This window comes from Lepisma saccharinum, chromosome 8 (assembly GCF_977018435.1).
Source record: "Lepisma saccharinum chromosome 8, izLepSacc3.1, whole genome shotgun sequence".
In the NCBI taxonomy this organism is placed as follows: Eukaryota; Metazoa; Arthropoda; class Insecta; order Zygentoma; family Lepismatidae; genus Lepisma; species Lepisma saccharinum.
In genome coordinates this window covers 30,807,839-30,831,666 of record NC_139236.1, presented here as the reverse complement: position 1 = coordinate 30,831,666, position 23,828 = coordinate 30,807,839, and positions in this window count along the sequence as shown.

The following is a 23,828-nucleotide window of genomic DNA, read 5'->3' as shown; positions in this document are numbered from 1 at the left end:
TTCAACTCTCGTGTACAAAGTGAAGGAGAGTTCTTCGATAATTTTGTAACTGATCTCAAAAAACTGGTAAAGTCGTGTAATTTTGGTGATCAAGCAGATAGCGTGGTCCGAGATCGTATAGTTTTGGGTGTTCATGACAGAAGCCTACAAGAAAGAATGTTACGAGAGGGAGACTTGTCACTCGAAAAAGCTGTGGAAATGGGACGTTCAGCAGAAAGAAGCAAGCAACAAGCAACCACGATTCAGAATAGGAATCCAGGTATGAATGCTGTGATGGTCGTGAAAGCCCATAAGGAAGAAGAAACTCGTCCAGTAGGAGGTATGGTAAATCCTCATAAGTCGTACCAGAATAAGACGAACAGGAATAAGAAAAATGAAGAGGAAGTATATCAGTGCAAGAGGTGTGGTTATAAGCATAAAAAAGCAGCATGCCCAGCATTTGGTAAGCGTTGTAAAAAGTGTAATAGGTATAATCATTTTGCAGTTGGGTGTAAAGTGAAACAAGTAAAAAATGTGGAATTGCAAGATGACACGTCAGACAGTGGTGGTGAGGTGTTAAGTGTTACTGCTGTATTTGCAGCAAGTGGAAGAGTTAAGTGCAAGGCTAAGTAACAAGTCACTTTATTCAGTACTTGACTTGAAAGATGGATTTTACCATGTAGAGTTAGATGAAGATTCAAGTAAATTGTGTACCTTCAATACTCCTTTTGGGTGCTACAGGTTTACTAGATTGGCATTTGGTTTGTCAATAGCACCGGAGGTTTTTCAGAAAATCAATGAAAAGAATTTTGGTGATATTTCAGGTGTAAGTATATACTTTGATGATTTGTTAATCGCTGCAAAAAGTGAGACTGAGCATGATATAATATTGCAACAAGTGTTAGATAGAGCTAGAAAGTTGAATATAAAATTCAATCCAGCAAAAGTACAATACAAGGTCAGTGAAGTGAAGTATGTGGGTCATGTGTTTTGCAAAGAAGGTGTAAAGGCAGATCAAGAACAAGTCAAAGCCATTATCAGCATTGAGGAACCCCGAGGTAGGAAAGAATTACAAAGAATTCTAGGTATGGTGAATTACTTAAGTAAGTTTATATCAGGTATGTCTACTGTAACAGCTCCACTACGAGAACTTCTTAAAGATAAAGTTCATTGGCAATGGTTACCTCATCATAGTCAAGCATTACGGTAGTTAAAAGACAAGGTGTCTACAACTCCAGTGCTAGCCGTGTTTAATGACAAAAGGAAAGTTGTCATTCAGTGCGATGCCTCTAGCGAAGGGCTAGGGTGTTGCTTATTGCAAGAAGGTAGACCAGTAGCGTATGCTTCTCGTAGTCTAACAGAGACTGAAAAGTCATATGCTCAAATAGAAAAAGAAATGTTAGCAATTGTGTTTGCAGTAGAAAAGTTTCATTATTACATTTATGGTAGGCAAACTGAAATTCATACAGATCATAAGCCATTAGTCTCTATAATGCAGAAATATGTAGCAAATGTTATGTCAAATAGGTTACAAAGGATGAAGGTGAGATTGTTGAAGTATAATCTGAATGTGGTGTATATTCCAGGTGTAAATATGCACATTGCAGACTTGTTGTCTAGGTCGTTCATAAAGGACAAAGTACAGAGTGATCCATTCTTAGCAGAAGTTGTCCATAGTGTAACCAACCATTTGCAAATCAGTGAATCACGAAAACAAGAATTTTGTGAACACACCAAAAAAGATCCAGCTCTTTGTAAAATAATGGAGTACCATACAAATGGTTGGCCAGTGGAAAAGAAATATGTGCCAGATGAAGTAAAAGTGTACTACAAGTTACGTAGTGATATTCATGTAGAAGGTGGATTAGTGTTTTTGGGACATAAAGTAGTTGTACCATTAAACTTAAGAGAAAAGGTTCTAATGTTACTGCATGAAGGTCATTTTGGCATTGCTAAAACTAAACTGAAAGCAAGAAAAGTGGTATATTGGCCAGGGCTAGCAACAGATATTCAAAATTTAGTCCAAAATTGTAGAGTATGTGAAAAACATCAGAGGTCAAATTGTAAAGAACCATTAATCTCGCATACGATTCCAGAATTGCCATTTGAAAGGTTAGGGGTAGATATTTGTGAGTATGGAGGTAGATCTTATCTAGTAGTTATGGATTATTACTCTAAGTGGTTGGAAATTAGGCCACTAAAGTCTAAAACATCGACAGAAATAATAGATAAACTGAAGTCTATATTTGTAACTCATGGGATTCCACAAGTTGTAGTTGGTGATAATATGCCTTTTGGATCATTAGAGTGTAAAAAATTTGCAAAACAATGGGATTTTAATTTTATAACCAGCAGTCCCAGGTATCCGCAATCAAATGGACTTGCTGAGAAAGCTGTAGGAATTGCTAAGTCATTGTTAAAAAAATGTAATGAACAAAACAGTGATGTGTTGTTAGCTCTTCTAGAGTACAGGAATTCTCCTGTAGCTGGTTTAGATATAACACCAGCTCAGATGTTGATGAGTCGAAGAGTAAGAACTAGGTTGCCTATAGGGGCTATCCACGAGTAAACAAAAACATATCGAACGGCACAATCGATTATCGAACTGTAGCACAACAACTTCCGGTTCACGGCGGCCGGGTAATTCAAGCGCGTACTTGTGGCATTTCTTCTCGTTTTGTATACCGGATGAAATGGATCATATAAAAGCACTTGACGACGAGAAGAATAAGATATATCAGGGCAAAGTAGAAGCCTTTGCATATCAATTGGATGAGCAACTAGGAAGTAATACGGCATTATTCCAAGATGAGATCCTTTTGCTGATCGTCGTTTCATTGGCGATATTTGTAGCCTACATATTAAATAGAAAGTATTTTTTCCTACAGAGCGAGAGCGCTTAAATGCATACATTTATGTTTTAAGTGAAAAAGTGCGAGATGTACGGACATATAAAAAACGGAAAAAGGAGCTTCTTTTCTTCTTTCTTCAGTCAGGACGAGTCAGAGGGATGCGATAATGAACACTTGCTGGTTTCGTTCTCGTTTGAACGCAGAAATACAAAACGCTCATTGTTATTTTAAGTCAATTTTCTGCTATTTGTGTTAAACATGACGATGAAGATGAATAATAAACTGGAAAAATTAATGATGGGACAAACACAATGACACACCATTGCCTCACCACGGTGTTCAAACCTAGGACCTCTTCTCCATCAATGTTGATTTGATTGATTGAGTTGGTGTTTTAAGCCCATTTTGTGCACAGTAAGGCTAATCGGGACTGGACCTACAGTTTAAATTGGGATCCGAACCACAATATGCCTCCACCGAGAATCGAACCCGGAACCCCTTGATTACAAGGCGACGAGGCTACCACTGCGCCATCGGGGAGGCACTCTATCTATCAATGTTGAAAAGATTTCCATTGCAAAAGACGAAAATTAATAATAGTACCCGCACTTAATTTTCTGGCTACACAAAAAAATATTTCCTCTGGTTGCACAAAAATTTATTTCCTCTGGTTACACACACACAAAAAAAATCTGGTTACACAAAAATTTAATACAGTTCGTGTGTACTTCAAGAACTTAAAGTGTAACCTATCTGGCCATGACCGAGAATCTTTTGAAAGGTAAAGTAATATTTTTCCTCATATCACTAAAACAGAGAGAAAATCGAGATTTGAATGATTTCTCTTCTACTTTTAATGAAGTGCAAGTGGTGCGGGACGCAAAATTTTTGGTTGGGAAGGAAACAGGACGGGATATTTTTAAAGTCCTGACGTTCAAAACGGGAAAAATAATGCTATTTCCCAACTAAATTGGGAGATTATAGGAGCGGAAAATATTCAACATTACCCGATACTAAAAGAAAAATAATAATAATTATACACACAATTTCACCCTCGGGTGATGATTTATTTTGCATTTCTGGAATAAAAACTGCTAATTTCAATAAATTTCGGACATTTAGTACAAAAAAAATATGTAGGGAACTCATCATTTTTTCCGAAGCCTGGATCGGAACGGGATTGTTTTTCAGGTCCCGACTTTTTGGGTTCCTGCACATCCGTTGTCATTACTGCGGTGTCTACTCCTGCTAATGGCCTTCCAATTTTCACGCCTGACAGCTTGAATGCAATAATTTGGCGCCTAGATCTCGAGGAAATGGATCAAGAGAGATCCATGAAAGATTATTTAGCCCTGATCGTAGTTTACATCCTCCTTGTACACACTCATTCGTTCCTTTCATACATGACACAATCTCAGCTCCCTTTAGCGGCATGTTGTGAGCCTACGAACCGGAAGTTGTTGTGCTACAAGTATGGCGTCCGCGCGAAGGCACGTCCTTCCGGTGGATAGCCCCTATTCATAAAGAATTATTAAATCCGGAAGTACAGTTGAATGTAAAAAAAGTACTAAAGGAAAAACAGGATAAATCTAGGAGTTACTATAATAAGTCAGCTCATGAAAGACCTAAGTTTAAGCCTGGTGAAAACTGTTTAATTCAGAGGGATAAGGTGTGGGTACCAGGTCAGGTAGTTGCAAGTCATGATTCTCCAAGGTCATACATGGTTAGAGATGAAAACAATCAATTGCTTAGAAGAAATAAGGTACATTTAAGAAAATCTAACAATGCTCCAATTTTTAAAAATGTCTTAGATGATGAACCTTGTCATGTCAAGACATCTGTAGTGTGTCCAACATATGAACCTTGTAATGTCAGAACGTCAGTAGAATCTCCAAACTCTGTAAAAAGTGGAACTGAGACTGAAACAAACAGCAGTAAAAATATGTATGTAACCAGGTCTGGTCGAACTGTAAAACAGCCAGTCAGACTTCATGATTATGTTTAGTAATTTGTGTATAAAGAATTATTGTAAAGGGGAAGATGTAACATATGTGTAATCTACAGTGCCTTGAGTCGGGGGGAACTGGCAGCACTGTCAGAGGAAGATGGCTGAGGGTGAAGGTGTGGATCGGAGAGAGCAGACAGATTGCTTGTAGAGGTCTTGTGATAATAAAGTATGTTGTTGACTAAGGGAAGTTTTTTTAAGAGATAGAAGACCACGAGACACCCGTAGCCAGGAATTCCTTGTGGGGGGTGCGAAGTCAATCCTAGAGGGGCAAATTTTTAATATTTTGTGTCACATTGCACATATAGCAGGGTACACAGAGGTAGTACTTGCCCCTTCCCCCAAAAGAGATAAGTAACAGAAAAGGGATGATATCTTGAAACTACAAAAGTACAAAAAAAGGTACAGTGTTCCCCTTGTGCCATGAAGGCGTATAGGGGTGTGGGGTTAGGGCCACACACTTTCTTGATCACGGCCGAAGGTGGGGGTTATGTGATCAGTATGATTGTCTCTTCATCAATTTCACTTCATCACTCATTGTTGTGATTAGCTAGAAGTGGCTGAAAAGCAACGCTAAGTAACAAAAAAAAAAAAACCTCCCTCTACCATATGAATCACTATTACCAGATGGTAGACTTTGCCGGACACTGTGGCCGAGTGGTTAGCTCATCGCGAATCCCGTTCGGGCTTGGATGTTTGCCTTTGTCCGAATAATGAGAACCAATGTGAATACAGTGAAACTTGACATGTGTGAAAGATTGTGAAAAATGTGTGAATGACGGGGGATACTGCCGAATACGAGTATGTATACCTTTAATAAATAATAATAATAAAAAAAAAGTTTGCAACGCCCAGGGTCCCGGGTTCGAATCCCGCTCGGGCTTGATTGTTTGTGAATGTCCATTCATCAATTTCATCATTTCATCACTCATCCCCATCTTCGCAAATTAGCCAAGAGGCACAAAACGCGAAGTAAAATAAACAAAGTCAATCAATTAATCAATCAAAAGTTAGACTTGGGAAACAAAAATTTTAAGCAGTTCAAACTTCATAGTAACACATCCAAACACATTAGGCACCTTTAATACAAGACTACTCAAAATGTCACAATGGTTCTAGATACTGAAAATTGAGAAATCATTTCCTGAAGTCTGAATCTGGAAGGAAATTTCTTACCCCAATCCTGGTACGACATTATACGGCATCCCACCGTAATAAATCACAAAATCAATAAGTGTCTTTGTTATGTTGCTAGAGTATCACATGATATAATTGTAAAGATTATTGAGAATTACAGATAGGAATGTGTTCTGTATCTTTCACAGGGGGGGGGGGGGCAAAGCAGGCTCTCAGGGAGGACAGTTGCCCCCCCGCCCCCCTCTAGCTACAAGCCTTTATTGCTGCCTTGGATCTATGATATTCACTCGAGAACCAGCATTGTCGGGAATTTTTCATTATCATCCCAAAATACCTCAGCCCGACCCTGTGGCCGAGTGGTTAGCACATCGCGCTGCGACGCCAAGGGTCCCGGGTTCGAATCCCGGTCGGGCTTGGTTGTTTGTGAATGTCCATTCATCAATTTCATCATGTCATCACTCATCCCCATCTTCGCAAATTAGCCAAGAGGCACAAAACGCGAAGTAAAATAAACTAAATCAATCAATCAAACCAAAATACCTCAGACTATTGTCATTCGACGAGTACAGCATGTTGGAAACAAAATTGAATACTGTATATTCCTACATACTCAATAACCTGGAGGCTGAGGCTACAAGCTTGTTTTTTTGTTTTTTTTTAAGTTGACCAATGCAAGCAAAGATTCCCTCATGTCGTCAACATTGAAAAAACGTGATTAATACCGCTTCAATGTAGCCTTCTGCAGATACTGCCGAAAAGCATGCAGTGACTCTGACTTTATTTACCGGCTACAACGTGCTCTATCGAGAGATATTTCAGCGCAATGCAACACGTAAAGACTGGGATCAACCATGTCACATGATCGACTTTCAGGATTGTGTATGTTAAGCGTTCAGTGACCAAAAGTGCAAAATGATCCAAATTTTCATTCTAGAGCGATTTACTTATTTGTCATAGAGCACAGGCATCTCCTGTTTACGTACCGGGAGCAGCTGTGTCAAGGATTATCTATTATCCTTGGCTGTGTTGTGTTACTTTCTACAGGTGAAGGAAGTGAGTATCGGGTAGAATTATGTCTTTTGTAGTCGTAAGGTCTATGGTATAAGCAGGGCCGACTTAACCTATGGGTAACTGGGGCTATTGCCCCGGGGCCCCCACCAAAAGGAAGCTGTGAAAGCCTCCACGAAAAAAATATTTTTTTCAACTGGCTATGCTTGTAAAAATTAAATAAGAAGTTGTATTTTAAAAATAAAAGAACTTCAATATTGTCGCATGTCTACACTCCTCTGGATCCAATTGTAGCACAGCTCTCAGTCGATCTGTTTGTAGATAACGGAAGCTAAGTGTACTTTATACCATGGATTGATTTGGCTGTCGTGTGGAAATAAGGCACACTTATTCAATCAATGCATATCCTGCAGATGTTCATTTCTTCGATGTTGTACAACGGCTTTATGTGTTCTTCACAGCATCATCTCACCGTTATCAAACATTGGTGGATAAGTTAAGACAAGCAGAAGGAAAATAGCCGACTATGTTCCCAAGAGTTTAAGTGAGTCACGGTGGGCATTTAGAGCAGATGCCACAAAAGCGGTAGTCCAAGGTTACGAAAAATGTAAGGAAAAACTTGTCGAAATAGGCAATGACAAAGAAGAGAAGTGTATTGTAAGAAGGGAAGCGAATGGACTCTCACGGCAGATCTCGTACCTGGAAATCGCATTGTTAGCCGTTTTCTGGAATGACATTTTAGAGAGATTTGATGCTACGAGCAAAACACTACAGGATCCAAGGTTAGTTCTTCAGTCTGCCATTGACATTTTGAGATCTTTAAAGAAGTTCGTAGAATCAAAAAGGAACTCGTTTCTGAATATGAGGAGATAGCCAGAAAAAGTGGCTCAGAAGAGTACAATAAGGAACACACACATCAGCGGGTGAGAAACGTCTGACTGAATCCTCTTGACTATGAAAATGAACTTCAAAATCCATCTCTCGCCTAGTGAACATTTCAGAGTGGAAAGTTTTCTACCAGTGATTGTTCAAATCAGCTCATCGGGCGCCGACTTGTCAAAATTATTTGGGGGGGGCTCTGATCACTGAAATAAAGGAATGAATAACTCACTCCCTCCCTTTTCTAAAAAAAAATACGTCTTCGTATAGCAGTTTTTAAGCAGCTATTATATTCCTCATGCAAATGAAATGTAACATGAAAAACGTTTAGAAAATGTTTCAAAGTCTCTTTATGTCTTTTGTGTCTGCTCATTTGTTTTTTAGATAACAATTAACATTTTTATTGAAAAGTATGTATTTACATTAACATACCAACCTAACAGTTTTATGCCGGCCTCTGTAGCCGAGCGTGTTGGGTGGTCGACTCAACTCGCTTTGATCCAGAGGTCTCGGGTTCGGGTCCCGGCGAGGGCGTTGGTGTGTTTTAATGTCCGCAACAGACATGTGATGAGTTGCAAATAACCCATAAAATAACGAATATTTACAATATTTAACAGTTTTATTTAATTCATTACATAAATGATAACACAAATCGCAGGAAAATAGTTTTACTTTTATGTTCTTGCTACAATATTTTACTTTTTAAATTTAATTTTGCAATAATAAAAAAATAGCATGTACACTAAGATATAAAGTGACATACACAACAAAAACATATGAACACGATTTAAAAATAAAGAAAAAGTTGCTCTTCGCAGTGGGTTATTTTTTTATGAACTCATTAACGAGCGGTCTCAGGTACAAATTATCAAGCACAGTTTGATGTATGTGGAGTACCGCTAAGCTGCTTAGTCTATTGTGCCTCATTGCAGATCTCAAATATGTCTTTAGTCGGCTAATAACACTGAATGACCTTTCGGCTGTGGCTGTCGTCACTGGCACAGTGCGAAGGATCATCATGAATTTGTCTACTGGAGGGTGCTGTCTTCCAAAAGAAACTTCCCTATGTCACGCATGGTAGTTAGAACCACTTTCTTCTGTTTGGCGATATCACCAAGCATGGACATGTGTAAAGAATAACAAAGCACCTGGCATTGATTTAATACCAGCTGAGTTAATTAAATATGGTGGAAATTCGTTGATATGTCAAATTCATAAATTAATTTGTTTAATATGGAATAAAGAAGAAATCCCTCAACAGTGGAAAGAATCCATAATTGTTCCTGTGTTTAAAAAAGGTGATAAAATGAACTGCAATAATTACCGTGGAATTTCTCTACTCTCAACAACATATAAAATATTATCTAACATTCTTTTAACAAGACTAACCCCATATGCTAATGAAATTATAGGTGATTATCAAAGTGGATCTAAACGTAACAGATCAACTAGAGATCAAATTTTTCACATGAGACAGACATTTGAAAAAAATTGTGGGAATATAATCAAAATGTCCATCAGCTATTCATTGATTTAAAAAAAGCATATGATTCAGTCAAAAGAGATAAATTATATAATATATTAGTCTAGTTTGGAATACATAAGAAGCTTGTTAGTATGATAAAAGTATGCACCAGTGAAACAGAAAGTAAAATTCGTGTGGGTATTAATGTGTCTGACAAATTTACAATTCATGATGGATTAAAACAAGGAGATGCATTATCTCCATTGCTCTTTAATTTTGCCTTAGAATATGCTGTTAGGAAGGTAAAAGAAACTAACGAAGGACTAAAATTAAATGGTATGACTCAGTTGTTAGCATATGCAGATGATGTAGACTTATTAGGGGATGATATAAATACAATTAAGAATAATGCTAAAATATTTTTCAAAACTGCTAAAGAGATAGGTTTGGAAGTTAACGAAGAGAAAACTAAATATATGCTTACAGGCCGAAACCAAGTGTTAGGTAATAATCAAAATCTAATTATTGATAACAACTCGTTTGAACCAGTTTCCAAATTCAAATACTTAGGAGGAATGCTAACAAATGTATATTATATTAAAGAGGAAATAAAAAATAGGCTTAATTCAGGAAATGCATGTTACTTCTCTCTTCATAAACTTTTGTCTTCTCGTTTAATATCTAAGAAACTAAAAGTTAAAATATACAAAACAGTAATTTTGCCTGGAGTATTATATGGGTGTGAAACTTGGTTCCTTACATTGAAAGAGGAACATAAATTGAGAGTATTTGAAAATAAGATCCTTATGAAAATATTTGGACCTAAAAGGGATGAGGGGAGAGGTGAGTGGAGAAGGTTACATAATTTAGAACTACATAATTTGTATTCATGTCCAGATATAATTAGAATAATTAAATCAATAAGACTTAGGTGGGCAGGCCATGTGGCACGAATGGGAGAGGAAAGAGGAGTTTACAGGATTCTTGTTGGGAAACCAGATGGTAAGAGACCTGTAGGAAGGCCAAGACGAAGATGGAGGGACAACGTTGAGATGGACCTAAAGGAAATCGGTAGGAATGGAAAAGAATATATAGATCTTGCTCAAGATAGGGACAGATGGAAGGCCTGTGTTGCTACAGCCATGAACCTTCGGGTTTAAGAAGGCTAGAGAGTTAGTTAGTTAGTTAATTATGGACATGTGTAAGGAGAGCCTATCGGCATCCAAATCTTGTTGAAAGAATTCTCGCGTTTGCTGAAAGTTTGTTGTGCAACTGTTCACAGCTGAGATGCATTCTTTCTCTACGGCTGTTCCTTTTAGTAGTCCTGTAGATTCATGTCCTTGTTTAACACATGATTTTTGCTGAGTCACAGACGTCAGTCTATATTGATTTATAATACTATTTTGGAGTGTAGAACTTGTGATGTTTGGCAACATCAGGATTTTCAAGTCTCTTAGGGACTTGACGTTGCCGGGGCAATTCTGGCTCATCAACGAGGCTGGGTTTGCCCTCTGTGCATTTGAGCCAGAACTGCTCAAAACACATTCGCTTTTCTTGAAAGATGTCAGTCAAGTATTTTAGTTTTGATTCCACTTCTGTGGCACCCATGCGTCGAAACTGAATCTTACAGTTTACCTCTTCTATTGAACCCATCACATGGCAGTAGAGGGAGAGAAAGAAAAATGTCTTGAAGTGAAGCATTGTCTCCAGGTATCCAGCACATTTTGATGTTGCGTCAATAGAATCTTCTTCAGAAAATTTCTCAAGAAAATTGAGAAGATTTTCATAGTTTCTTGTAATCTGTTGCATACTGGAGGCTCTCAACGTCCACCGACGAGGGCAAAGTGGTCGCAGTCCAGTATGGCCAGCCTTCTCATTTACATCAATAATATTCCTAAATATTTGCATTCCTTTAGGGGATTCCTAAACAGTCTTTAACAAGTTGTTGGCTAAATTCAATATGTCTCTGATTAATATATATATATATATAATAGTAAATAATAATTATATACTTAGTATATAGTAATAAATCATGTGCTTTGCTGTCTTCGGTCATAGCCCCCCCAAAAGTTGATGGTTTAGCGGTCTCAGCCCCCCAAAGTTGATGGTCTAGAACATTTCAAATGTGTATTTAAAGTTAAGTTCATGTGGCACAATTCACAGTAAACTTTATAAGAAGCAAAATAATACATTAGATCCTGTTAAGCAAAATTATTTGGGGGGGCTCTGCCCCCACATCATTAACATTGGGGGGACTCTAGCCCCCCTAAGCCCCATGGAGTCGGCGCCTATGCTCGCAGACAGGATTTTTCCCTATGAAACGGTCGCAAAGAGGTTCGCTATTCTAAACGAAGCCTTTGACAACCTCTGGTGGCCTAACCTGTTTCAGACTTTAAAGAAAATAAATTGTCCAGGCACACTGTTTCAAATTTTGGAGGACTATTTTAGAAATCGCAGGGTCTCCCTGAGGATAGGCGATAACAAACTAACAAAAACCACGACGAAGCGATGCCCACAGGGCTCAGTGTTGGGTCCTCACCTGTGGAATATTAACTTAGAACCTTGTCTTCGTACCCTGGGTGAGAATCCGGACGTGATCAGAGTTATAGCCTACGCGGATGATATCGTCCTGGTCTGCGCTGACGACTCGAGAGCTAAGGTGGAACGCAAGGCAAACAATGCTTTAAAAACCTTGGGAGACTGGTGCAGAGACGCTAAACTAGAACTGTCTCGGCAGAGAAGACTAAATATCTTATCGCTAAAGGCCATCTTAGCACCAGCAGGAATCCATCCATTAGGATACTGGGATCAGCTATACAGAGATCGGTCAACTTTAAATACCTCGGCGTGACCATGGGAGAGGGTATAAAATTCGGAGAGCATATCAAAAACATTACAGCAAAGGCGGAAATGGCGATGGGTAAACTCACCAGAGTGGCATCCCAACAGTTTGGGCTGAAACCAAGCACAATCGAAGTATATATCAGAGCAATATACTACTCCATTGTGACTTACGCAGCCTCTACCTGGTTTGAGAGTCTAGCTTTGAAAAAGAACGTCAGAGTTCTCAGGGCTTCTCAACGAAGAATATTGTTAAGAACAACAGGCGCGTTTGGAACAACTTCCACAGAAGCATTGCTAACCCTGACTGGACATCTCCCTTTAGATTTAGAAGTAAAATGGAGGGCGGGTAGATACATTTTTAAGAAAAGAAATGAAGACAAAATGATCTCCTGCATAGGAAACTTCACCCCAACCCTGCATGAAATGAGAAAATCCCTGTTGGACAGATGGCAAGAGGAATGGAACAATGCCGAAAATGGGAGACGGACATATACCTTTATCCCGGATGTCCGAAGCAGCACACAGACAAAAATATTTTAAACAGGGGGCCTGTTGCATCTTCTAACGGGACATGGACCGTATGGCAAATATCTTCACCGAATTGGCAGTGCCCTGGAACCGAAATGTACCTACTGCGGAGCTACGGAGGATTCTCCCGAGCATAAAGTCTTCTTCTGCCCGGAAACAACTGACAGGATCAAAACTTTGCGAAGAGAACTTCCTATGTTTGATATTAGAACACTTCTATGCGAGCAGCAAATTCAAAATCTGAAGATCTTGGCTGACGAAGTCTCAAAAGAAGAAAAGAAGAAATTCAACCCACGACACCGTAACACGGCCCCCACAAACAGCCAACAAACACCGGAAGAACCTAGGAGAAGTACGAGAATACAAAGACAAAGGATCACCCCGGCCCTCGAGCAGGAGGAAGAGAATGATGAAGAACAATGAGGCACCACCAACTGTATCAAGAAGAAGGCACTACGTGGTATCAACTGGAAGACGGGAAGCCGCAGAAAGAAGAAGAATTCTTCCTGTTCGGATGCTAGGGGAAAAGCACAAAGATTATTTGTTGAGAGTGGCGGAAGCCAGGTTAAAATAGATAGTAATTTAAAAAAATATATATATATATATGGTATGCTGGTATTCCAGCAACCGGTGACATTGGCATTCCAATGTCTAATCTAAACCCCAAACTAATTAACATCAAATTAAACAAGAGTAGTACAAGTGGCCCGGTACTGAATCATCATTTGGGGCTCGTGGGGCTCGATCGCCTTAATGGATTTCTCTCGTAAGGCGCAGTGTTGCCAACTCCTTACCCGAAAAAATCACCAAGGTTGTGGCGCTCGTCGTAGCCTTTTATGATGTATATTTTGAGGGCAGAGTTGGCAACACTGTGGGGGCACTGTAGCCTTTTATGAGGGGGGGTTTATTGCCCTCTGTTTACATCTGGCAACACTACCGTAGATTTTTTGACAGTGTTGTTAACCTACTGGGTATTTTCACTGTAAATTTTCATCAAAGGACCTGAGGGGTCCATGTATTTTTTATGTCTGGCAATACTGTTGGGGGCCTAGTGTTGGCGACACTGTGGGTTTTTACTGTAGCCTTTTTCTGAGGGGGGTCTATTGCCCTCTGTTTACATCTGGCAACACTACCACTATTCATACTTTTTCTCACATATAGGTGTACGTGATGAATCACCAAACAGATTTTTCCTAAGTCATGAATTGGAGGGTTCTATGACAACCTATATTAATTCTCGTAAGAGAACAGAAAACACACACACACAAAAAAAAACAATACTGAGGTCACTACAACAAATAGTCTTCTTCAACCCCAATCCAACAACCCAAAAATCATCCTAACTAGAACCATGTAACTATCTGCCATCTGTTAGAGGTTTTGTGAACTATGTGGTGTTTTGTTTGTGTGTAAAAAAAAATGCAATGCTTTTTGCACTTGGTTATCATCACCTAACATGTTATTAATTGTTTTTTAAAATTAATTACAACTGAAAACTAATAATTAATATTATCTAAAGTTACTAATTAATATTATACAAATAATTGATATATTTTTTTTTGTTCTTGTTGCTAGTGTTGTGTAATTACAGTTGTTGCAAAATATTAGCTCTCGCGTATGACAGTTTCTGAGTTTTGTTGGGTATATATAGACGAATCGAAATTTTACTTGTTATGTTAAATTGTATGTTAGGGTACATGGTAGGAGAAATCATTGTATATTAGAGCGCTCTTTTAATGATTTGCCTATAACTGCATACAGGCAGCCGTAAATTTAGCATAAAATATCCTGATCCTGTTTCTTCTAGCATGTGCGACGTTTGTTGTGGTGGGCTTCTTGGGGGAAATGTGATTCTCCCATGATGTCATCTGACTTACTAGTATATGCGATACGAAGAACAGGTGTGTATGTGGCTTACTAGGATTAGGCTCATGGTAATGAGGTCCTAGTAGCTGAAACGTTGTCGGGGTATTTTGCAAAAATTTTCCTTAAACAGTTAACAAATATAATATATATTTTTTTTAAATTCAGACATTAGATGGATTTTACAAATATATTTTTAAAAAAATAGGTTAGGTAATTGTGGCTTCTACAGCTCGCCAAGCAGGGTGCTCTTGCATAAGCTCTTATCAGTCTGTAAGTCAGCAACAAGCAACCTGCGCTAGAGGTAGATGCTCTTGACATCATGAAAAATGAAAGCTTTTTCACTGTAAATTTTCATAAAAGGACCTGAGGGGTCCATGTATTTTTATGTCTGGCAATACTGTTGGGGGCCTAGTGTTGGCGACACTGTGGGTTTTTACTGTAGCTTTTTATGAGGGGGGGGGTTTATTGCCCCCTTTTTATATTTGGCAATTTTATTGGATGTTCCTTTTTTTGAGGCTCGAAATTATTATTTGAGGCTTGAAATCATTATTTGATGCTCGTCGGTGTTGCCAACCCACTCTACAAAAATTCTACTATATGATCTTTCACTGGCTAACCTAACCTAACCTAACCTAACCTAACCTAACCTAACCTACTCTAACCTAACCTAACCTAACCTACTCTAACCTAACCTAACCTAACCTAACCTACTCTAACCTAACCTAACCTAACCTACTCTAACCTAACCTACTCTAACCTAACCTAACCTAACCTACTCTAACCTAACCTAACCTAACCTAACCTAACCTAACCAGGTCTAACCTAGCCTAAAGCAAGGAGCTGGCAACCTTGCTTGAGGCTTGCCTTACAGTGCATAAAGCAAGGTTGCTAACCTACTGGTATTTTTGCCATAACTTTTTACAAAAAAGAGAGAGGAGAGAGAGAGATGGAAGAGTTAAACAACCGACAGCCCACCTACAGCTTTTTTTGTCTAACCTAACCTAAAGCAAGGTTGCCAACCTACTGGTACTTTTGCCATGGCTTTTTCAAAAAAAAGAGAGAGGAGAGAGAGAGGGAAGAGTTAAACAACCGACAGCCTACCTACAGCTTTTTACAAAAAAAAAAAGAGAGAGGAGAGAAAGAGAGGGAAGAGTTAAGCGTATTATCTGCTTTCATGTCAGATTTTACCAACCTGTGAGCTGTAGTGTTTAGGTGACAAGCGACCTGCTCAAATATGAGTTGGCAGCACTGACTTATAAACCCATTGGGTTCTCTTGGCATGTTTTTTCATGATGTGTTGCTAGGCTATTGAGCATCTTGGCGTATACAATGTATATATTTTGAGAGGGGGGTTATAGCTTTTTTATGCTGTACGAATACTGGAAGCTTGACAGTGACAACCAACAGAGTAGGTAAACCTACATCCAGGAACTGGCAACACTAGTTTCTGACAGTGAATTTGAAATAAAATATTAAACAAAATACATGAGTAAGCACTGTGATTACAAATAGTACCAGTGTTATGCCCCCAACTCCAACTGGACAACTGGGGAAAATAATTGTACAACAATTTGTACCTAATTGTACAATACTTGTACCTAATTGTACAACATATACACAGACATAAAAGAGAGAGCCTTCCCGTAACTTACTTCATGTACAATTTATATGATTTTACAACTGTGAAAAGAAAGCATATGTGTTCTGTATGCATATATTTATTCTTATTTTTCGAAGTTGAATGAAAGCACATGTTTTTACGCTCTCGTAATACTAACCTTGCTCTACTGATTTTAAATTGCTTCCATCCGCTTTTTTTTCTGTGTTATTTCCGCATGTATGCAACATTTGCTTTCAATAGACAGAAGGAATGTTAGTATAGCAGGCTCCGAGTTTACAATTTATTAAATTAAACAATAATTTATGTAAGAATATACTTGTACTTACCGAACACAAAATAATAAAAAGCACATGTGAATGTTTGCGTGTACAAAATGCTAATTAGCGAGAGTTAATTAAGCAAGGCAAGTAAAAGAAGCAAAATAGAACAACATATGGCGGCGTGAAAATATGTAAAAAATTCGATTCAGAGGTGGATCGAATTAAAGTTGGGGGATATTTTGCATTTTTTCCCTATAATGTACAAAACATTTACCGTACATAATCTTTTCCATTTACAACAGTATAAAATAAGAGGAATGTGTGACAATATCCATATTAATTAGGAAAGTATGTTGTATGCTAGGTTAGCTAATTGTGTCTTCTACAGCTTCACTGTATAGAGGGAAGATGGAAAAAGAGAGCTCTACGGAAACTGACGCTCTTAACAATATTGTACGTTCGTGAAAATTATATATATAAATAAGACTTAAGCGTATTATCTACTTTCATGTCAGATTTTCCCAACCTGTGAGCTGTAGTGTTTAGGTGACAAGCGACCCGCTCAAATATACGTAATACTGTTGACAATATTCAACGCCCCGTGAAAATTATATATAAATAAGGCATAAACATATTATCTACTTTCATGTCAGATTTTCCCAACCTGTGAGCTGTAGTGTTTAGGTGACAAGCGACCCGCTCAAATATAATACTGTTGACAATATTGAACGCCCCGTGAAAATTATATATATAAATAAGACTTAAGCGTATTATCTACTTTCATGTCAGATTTTCCCAACCTGTGAGCTGTAGTGTTTAGGTGACAAGCGACCCGCTCAAATATACGTAATACTGTTGACAATATTGAACGCCCCGTGAAAATTATATATAAATAAGGCATAAGCGTATTATCTGCTTTCATGTCAGATTTTCCCAACCTGTGAGCTGTAGTGTTTAGGTGACAAGCGACCTGCTCAAATATGATACTGTTGACAATATTGTACGTATATTGTATTGTATAGGAGACTAGAAGCATATAATTTGGCGAAAAAAAAAAAAAACCAAGTAAGGTCATAGAAAATAGTTAAAAAAAAAAGTGAACAATTATATTTTGCATTGCACAGCATTAGGTATTAAATAACATACCCCCAAAAAAATCTCTGCATTATGCGTTCTGAAAAAAATTGCCCTACGTGCCAAATTGCTGTGTCAAGTAAACATTTTCAAAGACACTGTCGTACTTGTGTGCCGGGAAAGCGAATATGTGCGACCAAACTGTGCTCTAAGTGTGGAATAAATTTTTCTATTGACAACTTCAAGCGACACCAGCTTACTTGCAAGAGCACTGGAACATCTCTACCGCAACCTTCCAAGCGAAAGGTAGAAGTAACCTCCCTCGATGCATCGCCACCTACCAAACGCGTCAAGCTGACGAAGAAAGCAGACCGAATTGCGTTTGAGCATTTATTAGAAGACTTTAACATAACATCAGACAGCTTCTGCGATGTGCGTAGTTTTCTGGAGAGCGAGCGAGCTAAGATAATATCCATCCTCAACGATGCATTGGCTACATACTCCACTAAATTCTATGCTGTGCTATGCTGCAAGTATAAGAAACCGTCTGATGAAATATATAAATTCTTCCATGCCACAAAAGCAAAAACACTGCATCAGGCAGATGTCACTGACCTCGACAGCATCTACGACAAGTTTGTCGAGGAGTTTGTGGCAAAGCATGAGGAGCATCAGGCTAAAGGCTCGGGCGGTTCGCTGTGTGGCGACCCCCACGAACTTCGTCTGAAACTTAGCAAGTCCCTGCCACTGGCAGGGTCTAGCTATATTGCCCTGCCACCCGAGGTTGAAGCAAGGAAAGCTGTTCTCAATATTCAGAACAAAGACACCAAATGCTTCCTCTGGTCGGTGCTGGCAGCATTGCACCCTATACCTAGGGAAAACAATCCACGCCGTGTTAACCACTACACGCAGTATGAGTCGGAACTGGAGGTTGCAATGGCCGGGATTGCCTACCCTGTAGAAGTCTCGCATATTCGCAAGTTTGAGGTTCGTGCTCGTGACTTGTTGGGCCTGCAATTAGCCATCAATGTTTACGGTCTCACCGAGAACGAAAATGAGGTCCACCCCATCCGGGTGAGCAACGTGAGCAACAACAACGAGGTACGAGAAATCAACCTCCTGCTCATCAAGGACGAGACCCATCACCATTACACCCTTATCCGTTCCCTCTCTCGGCTTGTTTCGACCCAACGGAGCAGTGATAGTCGCCACGTCGAGGTATGTCGCAGGTGCTTGTCTATATTTCATAATCGAGAACAGCAGGATTACCGGCGCATCAGAGGACCCAACATTGCTGCTGAGAAGCTAGCTCGCCACATGCTCTATTGTGGTACCAACAAGCCTGCACGAATTATCCTGCCCGAACCTGGTGCAGTAGAGTGCTTTCGCATGCACAGTGCTATGGTGAAGCATCCTGCCTATATTGTAGCAGACTTCGAGGCCTTTCTTCAACCTCTGTCTAACTGCGAGCCCAACCCCGAAACATCCTCTACCATTCCTTTCCAAATCCACGAGGCCTCGAGTTACTCCTATGTTGTGGTGTGGCGAGACCAACATATTGCCTCCGAGCCCTATGTGTATCGCGGTCCCGACCCGGTCAAACACTTCCTGGAGAGAATGCAACAGGAAGCCATCAAGATAGGGAAGGTGCTGCTGGCCCCCAAGCCCATGCTGCCTCTGTCTCCCAAAAACAAGCATCAGCACGAAATGGCTCTAAATTGTCCTGTTTGCAACTCGGTCTTCACTGACGATAACAAAAAGGTCCACCACCATGACCATTATGGGAGCGGAAGCTACATTGGCCCGTGGTGCAACAGATGTAACTTGAGAGCCAGGGACCCGCGCTTCATACCGGTCTTTTTTCACAATGGCTCGGGATATGATTTCCATCACTTGGTTACACATCTAGGGTACGACAATGCGAGAATCAATGTCCTGGCACAGAACGAGGAGCATTATATTAGCATCAGCAAGTGGGTGCCGATGCCCAACTCAAGCAGCAGCATCGAGCTTCGGTTCCTCGACTCTCTGAGGTTCCTCCAGGCAAGCCTCGATGCTCTTGCTGGGAAGCTCAGAGACGACCAACTAGCCATTACTACATCAAGTTTCCCGAACTTAAATGTCGCACTCATCAGACGTAAAGGGGTCTACCCCTACGAATACGTCACAGACCCTTCCAAGTTCGAAGAAGAGTTGTTGCCTCCCCAGGATAAGTTCTACAGCCAGCTGAGAGGTTCAGGTATTACCGACGAGGAGTACAAGCATGCTCAGTCTATGTGGGTCGAGTTGGGTTGCCGAACTTTCGGTGATTACCACGATGCATACCTGAAGCTTGATGTGACGCTTCTTGCCGATGTGTTCCAGGCGTTTCGGGCGACTGCGATAAAAAGTTACAACCTGGACCCTGTATATTTTTACAGCCTTCCTGGACTGGCATGGTCGGCCATGCTCCTGCTGACTAAAGTTAAACTTTCACTTATCTCCGATAATGATATCATGCTTTTCATCGAGAGAGCTATCCGGGGCGGCATGGTCCAAGTGTCGCAACGCTTCGCACACGCCAACAATCACCACATGGCCACTGGTTACGACCCCTCCCAACCATCAAGCTACATCATGTACACTGACGTGAATAATCTTTACGGGCACTCCATGATGCAGCCACTCCCAACAGGACAGTTTAAGTGGGTTGATCCTTTATACCACGACATCGAAAAAGAGTGCGACGAGTTTGGGTTTTTTGCCGAGGTGGACCTTGACTTCCCCGAGAAGCTGCAGGATACATTCTGTGACCTTTCGCCTGCTCCGGAATTGAAGTGTCCACCTGGCTCGGATCAACCGAAGCTAGTCATGGACTTGGAGCCCAAGAAGCATTATGTGCTACACTACCGGAACCTCCAGTGGTTAATGCAGCAAGGGGTCTCGGTCAAAGCAGTTTACCAGGTGCTGTTGTTCAGGCAGTCTCCATGGTTGAAGCCGTACATCGAACTGAACACCAAACATCGCACTGATGCCACTTCGGAACTTGATCGCGATTTTTTCAAATTAATGAACAATGCGGTATTTGGGAAGACCATGGAGAATGTGCGAAATCGCGTTGATGTGAGGTTGGTGACGAAGAAAACACAGTGTCGTCGACTTGTTGCAAGCCCGCTGTTCAGGTCTCGAACAATTTACAACGAACAGATGTCTCTGATTCACATGAACCGGGGCAAGGTGCTACTCAACAAGCCCATCTATGTGGGAGCTGCAGTTTTGGATCTGAGCAAGTTGTGCATGTTCGAGACATATTACGGCATACTACGTGCACACTACAACCACAATATCTCGCTCCTCTACACAGACACAGACAGCTTGGTGTACCATGTTCGCACGGCCGATGCGTATGGTGATATAGCCAAAGTTCCAGCTCTTGTCAAGCTCTTCGACACATCGGGCTATCCCCAGCTAAACCGGTATGGAATTCTGCCCCGAAACAAAAAAATACCCGGCAAACTCAAGGACGAGAAAGACGGGGATGTGATTGTGGAGTTTGCTGGACTTCGTGCCAAAGCCTATGCGATCCGGGCTGAGGGTTCTGTAACAAAAAAGGCAAAGGGTGTAAGCAGGCAAGTGGTTCGGGAGCACCTCAAGTTTGAGGATTACCTCGAGTGCCTCAGAACAAAATCGCCCATTCTACAAAAAGAGCATCGTATCCAAAGCGTCGATCATGTGCTTACAACTAATATTGTCAGGAAAGTTGCTCTAGATGCACACGACGACAAGAGGTGTATTCTTGAATGTGGGGTCCATACACTTCCGTGGGGCCACTATCGCCTCCAAACTAGTAAGGCCTGCCCAGAGTGCAACAAAAAGTAATAGGCAATGCGAAAAAAAAACAATTTTAATTTACTTCCACTTCCTCGATTACATGCATGCATGGCACAGCAAAATTAAACTTCTGGAAACTGCTAATTGCAATTTGTACTTATATATATAAAATTCCATATTTCTTATTGTGTGCTATTTTTTTTTTATTTATTTAAAACTGTTCAGTTACTCTTTCATTCTTGACGTCATACACAAATGTTTTCTCTGCAATAAGAATGACACTGCACAGAGTATCTGCAGGCAAGGCATCGTGGAACTCGCATACAATCTTGATGTTGGTACGATCGTTGACCACCACTTGCTTCCTCTTAGATGTGTTGATGACGGTCATGGGTCTCCGTGCTTTGAATTCGCTGGGCGCGTAGTACACGTCCACGCTTCCTTCGGTCACGCGTTTGTAAGCCGTGTAAGCTTCGTAAAGTTTGAGGTAATCGTCTTTGGTCATGTCGAGGTTGTAATTCTCGCGCGGGAACACTTCGTTCCTACCGTTCTTCAGATAAACGTTCTTGATCTTGCAGTCGTCGAACTTGCTGGAATCTTTTTCCTGATCGTTATCGCGTCCGGTCTGAAAAAGCACTACGACGAAATTTGGCATGTCGAACTGTATGTTGTTGAACTGTGTCGTCACGTCGAATTCCATGTGACTTCCCGACGCCATCTTCTGCACGCACTGGTAACCGTGAAAGTGAATCGGCACCTGCGGACTTTTCAAGATCTCCGCTTTGTACTTGAGGGCGTAGTTCGTTTCGTATTCCACCACCGGCATTCTCAATTCCATGCTCCGGATGACACATTTCGCTGCTTCGGGTAAAGTGTTGGCTATCGGCGTGGTGCCATCCGGACCCAAAGTAGCGTATCGCATCAGTGCGTCGTTGTCGTTGGCCGCTCTTCGAAACGTGATCCTCAGTCCTCCCTTCCACATGATCTCCTTCCGAGAAGAAACCAGGCAGCAGACGCATGGGAAAGAGCACCGTGTGACTTTTCGTCGATATTTTGGTTCCGGCTTCGAATCCCCCGGCCTGGTAGTACGCTGCGTCCGTTTTGGATAATTTCAACGTTCCCACCGCCGTCGACGTGATGCCTGGATAATCTATTCTGTCGATGACGGTGTTGTGTTTCCTCACCTCCACCTGCGAGAACAGGTGAGGCACGAAGTTGTCCACGAGTATCAAGTTTGCTGCTGCGGGAAACGCGTCTCCGCTTTCCTTCTTCACCACGTCGAATTGAAGGTAGAGGTCCGCTCTGTGAGGATGAATGAACCCGTCGCCTACGTCCACGTCGTATTCGATCTCCCTGTTCGCTTCGTTCAGATTGGCGAACGTGCGACGGTTGGGAGGGAAAGATTGCAATTCGTAACTTTCGATTTGCTCCATTTTACATGTATGGTTATTTATTATACGTTGATCTCCACGATGGCCGTCGTAGTGGCACCTGCGAAATCCACCACGTCTCCTTTCTCGTTCGTCACCACCAACTCTATGTCGTCTATGCGGTTGCGACATACTGGAAAATAGATCGGCGAAGAGGGCGTGTAGATGATCGGTTCCATGAACTCGGAACTTGGTTTGAAAGTGGCTATGATTCCCGTCTGCTTGTGACTTCCTAACAATCCGTCCGAAGATTTCGTGATCATACCTTCGGCCACGTTACAGTGCACGTTCAGAGTCTCTATGGCCAAGAATTTAGGAATGTTGGTTGCTACGTGCTTGATGCCAGCTTCGAGTTTGGTGTCGTTCTCGAAACCTAAAAGTTCTCCCATGGTGCCCAGGTCCACGGTCTCCGTCGCGGATAGGATTTCCACTCTGTGCGTGACCGAATTTTGAGAAAGGTATGTGCCTTTGGGTAATTGAGCTTGCAAAGTGGAAAGATTGTATTGTCCTGGCGTGACGACGATGTGTTCGCTTCCGACGCTAATTTTGTTGTTGTGCTGCGTAACATTAGGTATGAGGTACATGCTGTAGAATGCACGCAGAGCCACGGATTTAGGATAGACGATGTCGTCGTGCAGCGTGAGTTTCAAGATTGAAGATTCGCTCGTGAGATGGAACACGCCCATCCTAGTGATGCTGTTTGAGGTTCCACAATGCTTTCTGGAAATCCTCGATCGTAGGGTTATTTATTTTAGAGAGAAACGCGAGCACGGAGAGGCAGAGATGACCGCAGTTCACGTCTCCGAAATTTTGAATGCGTTCGTCGTTGTAGTATATAGAGGTTTTGTTCGTTTTCAGATAATGAATTAAATTTGTAGGTGGGACACCTCCGAAAGAATCGAAAACGAATGCTTTATCATTGTCGTTTTTGTGGTAACATATCCAATGCGTGCCTGGATTTTCTTGACCGTCCAAGTTGACTACTCCGCATTCTCTTTTTTTAACGCTTGAAGGTAACGAGTCGGACATGAAAACTCCTCTGAAGTGTTTGATTTGTAACGGTTCGATCA